We start from the raw sequence: 11323 nt of genomic DNA on the forward strand, positions 1-11323 counted from the left end.
GCGCCTGAATAGAATGCCAATCCAATTGTATTTTTCGGATCCATTCACGTCCCAATAATGGTGGTCCTCCATCTTGTAGTATATATAGATACAGTTTCTGTGTTTCCTTGCCGTTGTATTTAACTGGCACCCTTATTTTTCCTCTGGGGTAGACTTTTTTGCCCCGTGTATGTCTTCAATACAATGGACGTGTCCTTCAAGGGTATGTGTGAGAATAGCCGCTCATAGTCTCGTCGATTCATGACAGTTAGGGCTATATTCTTGTGGTTTCTGTTGTATTTCCGCAGCTCCCCGTGCTGCTACTTCGTAGGATACTGCCACGCTGAAAGCCTGTTCTAGCGTCAGGTCCTTTCCCGAAAGTAGTCGTTTCTGGGTTCCTTCACTCTGGAGCCCGCAGACAAACTTATCTCTTAAGGTGTCTGCCAGTCCTGTTCCGAACTGGCAGTGCTTCGATAACTTGTGTAGTTCCGTAAGATCGTCAGCATTGCTCTCATCTTTGTGCTGGTTTCTTTTATGGAACTTGAATCTTTCTGCTATCAGCAGCGGTGTAGGGTTTAGGTGTTCCTGTAAGATATTAACAATCTCTTCAAAACTTTTCTCCATTGGTTTAGATGGGGTAATTAAATTCCGCAATAGGCCGTACGTTCTCGCGCCCATCAAATTTAATAATACCGACGCCTTCTTTCCATCGGCCACCTCATTTGCCTTGCAGTACACTTCAATTCTTTCCACATACGTGGTCCAGTCTTCTACCTCGTTGTCGAAAGCAGTGATACTGCCACTCTTCGGCATCTTGGGTGGTTTAAAATGGCGCCTCCCGCGCTTTTTCTTCCCCAATGGATTAAAATGGCGCCTCCCGCGCTTTTCCTTCTTCCCCCAATGGAATAAAATGGCGCCTCCCACGCTTTTCCTTCTTCCCCTTGCTGCCACGCTGCTCCTAGCGTTCTACAGGGTAATGGCGGCGACCCGCGGCTTCGGTGCGTCTCACTTTTCCTTCCCTCGTTTTATTTTCTCTACGCTGCCCGGTTTTTGAGCACCAACCGCGCCCTGTGCGCTGCACCCTCTCTTTTCCTCCCGACGATGCTGCACGGCCCCTTTGCAGAGCCGCTCAATCGAGCTCGAGCCCGCTGCAGTCCGGAAGGATCAGCGCACTACCTGCTACCAGCACGATTTGCTGGAACACCTTGACTGGGGAGCCAAGCCCAGCTCTCCACAGCCTCCCCTGCAATTCTCCGAACTCCGATGGATCACTGGGCGGTTGCCCGCGGTCGACGCCCGTTGCTCTGACTTCGACCTCCAAGAAGCTTCTTTTCAGGGAAAGATCCCCGTGAGGTGATGCAGTACTGCAGGTGAGTTCGAACCTGCTCGTCGCCAGTGTAGTGTCCGCGTATCAATAATACACGGACTGCAGGAGAACAATAATAACAGGTATTTACTGAACAGAGGGTAAGCTTAAACTGAAAATACAGAAGCCTGCTATGGCTTTATATACAGGTGTGGTCACTGCCGGTACTACAGTATAAAATCAGTTCTCTCTTAAAGGTACATACACAACAGTAACCACTAGCGCCACGCTCTCCTGCGCCCAAAGATCGTGACGTCATCCGGCTGCACAGCGCCCCGGATCTGAACTTCAGTTCCGCCAGCTGCAGATAACACTGACAGTTGCAGGAGGCGTTGTTAGGGAGGCCGGCCGCTTGGGGAGCGGTATTTAAAGGTAAGGCCGCTTGTGTCAATTAAAAAATTGTTTTCACCCCTTAGGTTGTTTTTTCAACTTTTTCCTGTGCCATGCTTGATCAGCCCTGCACACTGTTAGAGTGCTTGGGGCTGATCATCGCAGATCGACATCGATTTAATGCAGAGCCTGCAGCAATGGCCCTTCCCTTTAAGGGAAGGAAGGCGCCTCCATTCGCTGCAGAACTGCCCTCGACATTGGGTAGCGCTGCACCACTACCGCCCCTCTTGCCGAACTTTAGCGCTCCAAGGGAAGCGGTAGCACTTGATTTAGCACTCCAACTTCATCCCCAAAGAATACCAGACTGTCCCTATCAGGAATACGGTACTGTAATAAATTAACAAAGAACTTCAATTTTTATTAATGCATTTCATGCCCTCAGGATGTCCCAAGTCGCTTTACAGCCAATGAAGTTCTTTTGGAGTGTAGTCACTGTTGTAATGTAGGAAACACAGCAGCCAATTTGCGCACAGCAAGCTCCCACAAACAGCAATCTGGTAACGCTGATAATCTGTGATGTTGGCTGAGGGATAAACATTGGCCAGGAGATCGGAGGCCAGTGTCGGGTGGGTGGCAGGTGGAGATTGAAGGATGGTGCGGGGTGGGGGGAAGTCAAAGGCTGGTGTTTGGGAGGGGGAGGGGGAGGGAGATCAGAGGCTGGAGGTGGGGGGGAGGAGGGTTGGGAGATCGGACATCGGGGGGGTGGGGGAGAGATCGGACGTTGGGCGGGGGGGGGGGGAAGATCGTAGGACAATGGCGAGGTGTGGAGAGATCGGTGGCAGGGGTGGAGAGATCGGTGGCAGGGGTGGAGAGATTGGTGGTAGGGGTGGGAGCTCGGAGGCCGGTGGTGGTGGGAGGATTGGAAGTGTCACAGCACGGGTGAGGAGATCAGAGGCCAGCATCAGGGGGGTTAGGATATCGAGGCCGGTGTCGGGGCAGGGGTTGGGAGATTGGAAGGGTTGGGGAGTCGGGGACAGATCAGAGGCTGCAGCTGGGGAGTGCGGAGGGTGGAAGGTGGGGGCACGGGGTGAAACGGTCAATCACGCGGTTTAGCTTGGTGGGCCAGGGTGAGGGAAGCATTCCTGCTCCTCCTGGCCCAAAAGCAGTGCTGGAAAGACACTTACCTCTTCCACGTCTCCATTTAGCTGCCGGGTTTCCCAAGGCCTGGGAAACCCAGCTGGCCAGGATTAGGTTAAACCTAAAATGGAGAAAAAAATCTAAGGCACGCAGCCTCATTAAAATATTTAAATGAGCGACCTGTCTCTTGGGAGCGTAATGGTCACCCAAACTTGCTCCGTTAAAAATGGGTGGATTCGAGGTGGGTTGTGTTCCGGTTTGAAATTTTTACATCCTATCCGACCCAAACTGACCCGTTTGGGGGTGTATAATTTACTCCCACCGTGTCTGTGCTCCTCACTGAAGCACCCCATTCTCCAGGAACTGCTGTGTGCTTTCCCAGACCATAGGCACAGTTTCTTAATATATTAGCAAAATACTGCGGATTCTGGAAATCTGAAATAACAACAGAAAACGCTAGAAAAGCTCAGCAGGCCAGGCATTATCCGTGGAGGGAGAAACAGAGTTAACGTTTCATGTCTGGGACCCTTCATCAGAACTGGAAAAAGCTGAATATGTAACAGATATTAAGCAGGTGCAGAGACAGGGCGGGGTGGGGGTGGGTTTAGGGGGGGAGGAAGGAATTGAAGGAACATACTGTGCTTTTGTAAGAGGCAGGAAAGATAAAATGTTGCAAATGGGAATGGCAAAATCATACAGCATGAAAAATGGGGGCTTGATATTTTGATTGTTTGATCAGGTATCTGCCAAGACTCGGTTTCACAGCTCCCCTTCACTTTCCTCTGAACCCATCCCTTCTTCCAATCTCACCCCCTGCCGTGTTTTCACTATCCCCTCTGACCTTCTCCTCTCTGACCCCGAACGATCAGTCCTCAGCAAAGGCCTGAGCTTCATCCCCTTACGCCCCCATCTCAATGAATTTCGAGCTCGGCACGATGCTGAGCTCTTTTTCCACCGCCTTCATCTCCATGCCCACTTCTTTGGCCAGGAGTCTTCCCCCCGCACAGCTAATCCTTTCTCCTACTTTCAGAATTCTCGTTCTACCTGGACCCCTCCCTCTGGCCTCTTAACCTCTCTAGATCTTTTCATTGCTAACTGCCGACGTGACATCGGCCGTCTCAATTTCTCTGCTCCCCTCACTCACTCCAACCTACCCCCCTCTGGACTTGCAGCACTCCGTTCTCTCCGATCCAACCCTAACATTATCATTAAACCTGCTGATAAGGGTGGTGCTGTTGTTGTTTGGCGAACCGACCTCTACCGTGTGGAAGCTGAACGCCAACTCTCCAACACCTCCTCCTACCTCCGCCTGGACCATGACCCCACTAGCAAACATCAGGCCATTGTTTCCAGGACTGTCACTGACCTCATCTCCTCTGGAGATCTTCCCTCCAACCTCATAGTCCCCCAACCTCGCACAGCCCGCTTCTACCTCCTTCCCAAGATCCACAAACAGGACTGCCCTGGTAGACGCATCGTTTCAGCCTGTTCTTGCCCCATGGAACTTATCTCTTCTTATCTCGACTCTTTTTTTCTCCCCTTGTCCAGTCTCTTCCCACCTACATTCGCGACTCTTCTGACGCCCTCTGCCACTTTTAACAGTTTTCAGTTTCCTGGCCCCAACCATCTCTTCACTATGGACGTTCAATCCCTCTACACCTCCATCCCCCACCAGGACGGCCTGAGGGCGCTCCACTTCTTCCTTGAACAGAGGCCCAACCAGTCCCCATCCACCACCACCCTGCTCCGCCTGGCTGAACTTGTTCTCACATTGAACAATGACTCCACTCCCTCCAAATTAAAGGTGTTGCTATGGGAACCCGTATGGGCCCTAGCTATGCCTGCTTTTTCATGGGATATGTGGAACATTCTTTGTTCCAGTCCTACTCAGGTCCCCTCCCTCACCTCTTTTTCCAGTACATCGATGACTGTATCGGTGCCATCTCCTGCTCTCGCCCTGAACTTGATAAGTTCATTCACTTTACTTCCAATTTCCACCCTTCCCTCACCTTCACGTGGTCCATCTCTGACTCTTCTCTTCCCTTCCTTGACTTCTCTGTCTCCATTTCTGGCGATCGGCTTTCAACAAACATCCCCTACAAGCCCACTGATTCCCACAGCTCCCTGGACTACACTTCCTCCCACCCCGCTTCCTGTAAGGACTCTATTCCATTCTCCCAGTTTCTCCGTCTCTGCCGCATCTGTTCTGACGATGCCACCTTCCATACCAGTGCTTCCGACATGTCTTCCTTTTTCCTCAACCGAGGATTCCCCTCTACTGTGGTTGACACGGCCCTTGACCGTGTCCGTTCCATTTCCCGCACATCTGCTCTCACCCCTTCCCCTCCCTCCCAGAACCATGATAGGGTTCCACTTGTCCTCACCTTTCACACCACCAGCCTCCACATTCAACGGATCATCCTCCGCCATTTCCGCCACCTCCAATGTGATCCCACCACCAAACACATCTTCCCCTCACCTCCCCTTTCAGCATTCCGAAGGGACCGCTCCCTCCATGACACCCTGGTCCACTCCTCATTCACCCCTAACAGCCCTTCCCCTTCACCTGGCACCTTCCCATGCAAGCACAGGAGATGCAACACATGCCCTTTTACCTCCTCCCTTCCCACTTTCCAGAGCCCCAAACACCCCTTCCAGGTGAAACAGCGATTTACTTGTACTTCTTGCAATTTAATATACTGTATTCGCTGCTCATGATGCAGTCTCCTCTACATTGGGGAGACCAAACGCAGATTGGGCAACTGCTTTGCGGAACACCTCCGTTCAGTCCGTAAGGGTGACCCTGAGCTTCCGGTCGCCTGTCACTTTAATTCACCGCTTCACTCCCACTCTGATCTCTCTGTCCTCGGGCTATTGCATTGTTCCAATGAAGCTCAATGTAAGCTCAAGGAACAGCACCTCATCTTTCGATTAGGCACTTTAAAGCCTTCTGGCCTCAACATTGAGTTCAACAATTTCAAACTATAACCCCTGCCCATTTTTCATGCTGTATGATTTTTGCCACTCCCATTTGCAACATTTTATCTTTCCTGCCTCTTACAAAAGCACAGTATATTCCTTCAATTCCTTCACCCCCCCCCCCCCCCCCCCCCCCGCCTGTCTCTGCATCTGCTTAATATCTGTTACATATCCAGCTTTTTCCAGTTCTGATGAAGGGTCCCAGACCTGAAACGTTAACTCTGTTTCTCTCTCCACGGATGCTGCCTGGCGTGCTGAGTTTTTCCAGCGTTTTCTGTTGGCACAGTTTCTTATCTCCTTCAAGATTATTTGAAGAAAAGTAGATTAATAAATCTGCAACTTCTGCAGTTCATTGTTGAATTCATGTTTCATGCAACTGAAATCAACAAAAGGTTACCACTTGTTTATCCAGAATTAAATCATGAGTAATGCAAACCTAAAACAATAAGTATATTGACTCAAATTGATTAACTCACATTGTGATTGAGTTTGGGAACTATTAGCATTAAAATTAGTGTGAAGTTATTTGCAGCCGTCAGTGATTCATTTATTACACAGGCACTCAATTAATTACATCTGTTAACTGGAAGTGGTACTGTGTGGATTGCATCATATCACGCCATGTGGTCACACCACAAGCATTTCCAGAGCTGCTCCAAGCAATGAAATATGCTTCTACCATCTCACATTAGTTCTGTAGCTGTGCTGAGACTGATTGGATGGGCGCAGAGGAATGTCCTTATTTGTTGGCCTAATGAGATCTGTTTCACAGTAGGTACATGCATATACTTCTTGGTATTTAATGAGATTTGATTCCTATAATTGATGCTAGATCAATTCTTAATTTTAAATCTGAGATTGATAGCTTTTTGTTAACCAAAGGTATTAAGGGAAATGGGCCAAAGGCGGGCTTATGGAGTTCAGTCGCAGATCAGACATGATCTCATTGAATGGCGGAACAGGCTCGAGGGGCTGAATGGCCTGCTCCTGTTCCTATGAGATCTCTCATGGTATTGCGAGTCTGAGGACAGGCTATTTCATAACAACAACTTGCATTTATATAGTGCCTTTAACATAGTTAAACATCCCAAGACACTTCACAGGAGCGTTTTCAAACAAAATTTGACACTGGCGAAAGAGCAGTGGCCGCCATTTTAACACCATTTAATGGCGCTACGGAGTGGCACTAAGGCCACGAATTTCTCGCCCTAAGGGTTTAATTACGAGGAGCGATTACACAAACTAGGGTTGTATTCCCTGGAATTTAGAAGATTAAGGGGTGATTTGAAAGTTTTCAAGATATTAAGGGGAAATGATAGATAGAAACTATTTCCGCTGGTTGGGGAATCTAGGACGAGGGGACATAGCCAGGCCTTTCAGGAGTGAAGTTAGAAAACACTCCTACACACAAAGGCTGGTGGAAGTTTGGAACTCTATTCCGCAAATAGCAGTTGATGCTGGGTCAATTGTTAATCTGGGTAAACTTTAAATCTAAGATTGATAGATTTCTGTTAATCAAGGATATTAAGGGATATGGGGCAAAGGCGAGTATATGGAGTTAGGTCACAGATCAGTTATGATCTCATTGAATGGCGGAACAGGCTTGAGTGGCTAAATGGTCTACTCCTGTCCCTATGAACCCTTGACTTTATTTAATTTAGCAATGACGTTGCCACCTCTTGGCTTCCAGCCCTCTTATACCTCTTGGCTTCCCAATTACTAGACCCAAGCAGACCCACCCAAGATCCTGGATAGCAATAATCAAAGGTATCCACAGCAATAATAAATACAAGTAAAATTGTATCTGTTAAAAATATCAATATATAATAACTGTAGAAAATACAAACCGAGCAACAACAATAATGGGCCGGGATTTGCTGAAACGGGGCAACTTGCAGCATGTCCGGTTAGTTAAACTTTTCCTGCACCCTTCAACTCAAAAGTGTTTTGCCCTGTAAATTGCTGGAAATGCAAGCTGAAAATGGTATCATGAGAGCAACAGGACATGTGGGACCTTGGAGAACAACGGGACCAACAGTGTATCTCTTTAACCAATGGGATTTAAAGATTGAGAAATAAACAGAGGAGGGTGAATTAGAGTGGGTGAATGCAATGACAAATCAGGTACAGAAAGAGAAATGAAGAGGGGGAAAGCAAGATTGGATTAAGAGAGAGAAAAAAGAGACAGAAAGGAAAAGTAAGAAAAAATGTTTTCATTTAAAATGTAATATTATTAAAATCTCCAACAACAATTCACTACCTGAAGGAATGAGACACTACACTTTTGTTCACTTTCTGGGCCAGAGAGGTTGATTGGCAGTCATTAAGAATTATCACTTTGTTAAAAGGATACTTGCACTATTAATTACTAGACTTACCTTTCTGCAGCGTGTTTAATGGGCAATTAATGTGAAAATGCAGCAATTTCATGAAACTCACGGGGAGGTTAAGTGCGAGATGCCGTTTTCCCAAAGCTAATGGCAGAGCAAATTGTCCAGCAATTTGCGGTGATTCGCAATTTGCGGGGTATCTCTTCCTTGCCAGCAGTTGCTGGCCGATCTGCACATTCATAACACGTGTGTCATTCATATGTCGTTATTTTTTCAGCCAACTCTGGCCCACTATATAAAACAGCCAAAGCTACAGCACAGTAATAGTAAATAATGATAAATACAAGATGGAATACAGCAAAAATGTTCCGAAACCAGCCTCCGGCTCAAATTTCCCACTCTCTTCCAACACAGGCCTTGTGTACAGCTTTACACAAATTCAACAAGACAACATACATAAGCTCCAGACCAAATATAGTGCCAGCTGTGGCTCAGTTGGTAGCACCCTCACCTCTGAGTCAGAAGGTTGTGGGTTCATGTCCCACTTCAGGGACTTGAACACATAATGCTAGGCTGACACTCCAGTGCAGTGCTGAGGGAGTGATCATCCATGAGGCGATGTGGGCCATCAGCAGCAGCAGAATTGCATTCCACCACAATCTGTAACCTCATGGCCTGGCATATCCCTCACTCTACCATTACCATCAAGCCAGGGGACTAACCCTGGTTCAATAAGGTGTGTAGAAGAGCATGCCAGGAGCAACACCAGGCGTACCTAAAAATGAGGTGCCAACCTGGGGAAGCTGCAACACAGGACTATATGCATGCTAAAAAGCAGAAGCAGCATGCTATATAGACAGGGCTAAGCGATCCCACAATCAACAGATCAGATCAAAGCTCTGCAGTCCTGCCACATCCAGTCGTGAATGGTGGTGGACCATTTAACAACTAATGAGAGGAGGAGGATCCATGAATATCCCCATCCTGAATGATGGTGGAGACCAACACGTGAGTACAAAAGACAAGGCTGAAGCGTTTGCAACCATCTTCAGCCAGAAGTGCCAAGTGGATGATCCATATTGGCCTACTCCTGAGGTCCCCACCATCACAGAAGCCAGTCTTCAGCCAATTTGATTCACTCCATGTGATATCAAGAAACGGCTGAGCGCACTGGATACAGCAAAGGCTATGGGCCCCGACAACATCCTGGCTATCGTGCTGAAGACTGCCCAGGTATGTCCAGTCCACAAAAAGCAGGACAAAACCAATACAGCCAATTACTGCCCCATCAGTCTACTCTCAATCATCAGCAAAGTGATGGAAGGTGTCATCAACAGTGCTATCAAGCGGCATTTGCTCACCAATAACCTGCTCACTGATGCCCAGTTTGGGTTCCGCCAAGACCACTCGGCTCCCGACCTCATTACAGCCTTGGTCCAAACATGGACAGAAGAGCTGAATTCTAGAGGTGAGGTGAGAGTGACTGCCCTTGACATCAAGGCAGCATTTGACCGAGTGTGGCACCAAGGAGCCCTAGTAAAACTGAAGTCAATGGGAATTGGCGGGGGGGGCGGGGGAAACGCTCCACTGGCTGGAGTCATACCTAGCACAAAGGAAGATTGTTGTGGTGATTGAAGGTCAATCATCACAGCCTCAGTACATTGCTGCAGGATTTCCTCAGGGCAGTGTCCTAGGCCCAACCATCTTCAGCTGCTTCATCAATGACCTTCCCTCCAATATAAGGTCAGAAATGGGGATGTTCGCTGATGACTGCACAGTGTTCAGCGCCATTCACAACTCCTCAGATAATGAAGCTGTCCATGACTGCATGCAACAAGACCTGGACGACATTCAGGCTTGGGCTAATAAGTGGCAGGTAACATTCAGGCCACAGAAGTGCCAGGCAATGACTATCTCCAACAAGCGAGAGTCTAACCACCTCCCCTTGACATTTAACGGCATTATCATCGCTGAATCCCCCACCATCAACATCCTGGGGGGTCACCATTGACCAGAAACTTAATTGGACCAGCCACATAAATACTGTGGCAACAAGAGCAGGTCAGAGACTAGGTATTCTGCGGCAAGTGTCTCACCTCCTGACTCCTCAAAGCCTTTCCACTATCTACAAGACACAAGTAAGGAGTGTGATGGAATACTCTCCACTTGAGTGCAGCTCCAACAACACTCAAGAAGCTCAACACCATCCAGGACAAAGCAGCCCGCTTGATTGGCACCCCATCCACCACCTTAAACATTCACTCCCTCCACCACCAGCGTACCGTGGCTGCAGTGTGCACCATATACAAGATGCACTGCAGCAACTCGCCAAGGCTTCTTCGGCAGCACCTCCCAAACCCGCGACCTCTTCCACCTAGAAGGATAAAGGCAGCAGGCGCATGGGAACACCACCACCTCCAAGTCACACACCATCCTGACTTAGAAGTATATCGGCAATCCTTCATCGTCGCTGGGTCAAAATCCTTGAACTGCCTACCTAACAGCACTGTGGGAGTACCACACGGACTGCAGCGGTTCAAGAAGGCGGCTCACCACCACCTTCTCGAGGGCAATTAAGGATGGGCAATAAATGCTGGCCTTGCCAGCGACGCCCACATCCCATAAACGAATAAATAAAACAATAGTGACTCCACTTCAAAATTAATTCATTGGCTGTAAAGCGCTTTGAGACGTCCAGTTGTTGTGAAAGGCGCTATATAAATGCAAGTCTTTCTTTCAAATACCAGAGACTGAGACAAACAAAATCATTCCAGTAACTGTCAGAAGTTTGGGGCCTCGAATCCGGCTCCAGATCTCCATAAGAGCATAAGAGAGAGTAAAAAACATATAGAAGAAATGATACCGATGTACAGCGAGCAAGTATGAAATTACCAGACATACAAAAAGAGAAAGGAATATACAGTAATGAGAAAGAGCGAAATTGTATGAAAGATGTACAGAAGGGAGGAGACAAAGAGAGACTTGCACAAGGGAGAGAGAATCAGAGATGAACCTAGACATACATAGATAACAATGAAAATGTGTAGAAGTAAACGGAGGGAGAGAAAATATGATAGGCAAAGATTGAAAAAAATAGAAAATTGGAGACATAGAGTTAGTATTAGGCAAAGAATGACACAATTTTTTTTCTGATGTTTGCCCCTGAGGAATTCCACAGATAATCAACTGTATTGAATGATAT

Source organism: Somniosus microcephalus, chromosome 32 (genome assembly GCF_052327205.1).
Source record: "Somniosus microcephalus isolate GS21.2 chromosome 32, FLI_Smic_1.0, whole genome shotgun sequence".
Taxonomy (NCBI): Eukaryota; Metazoa; Chordata; class Chondrichthyes; order Squaliformes; family Somniosidae; genus Somniosus; species Somniosus microcephalus.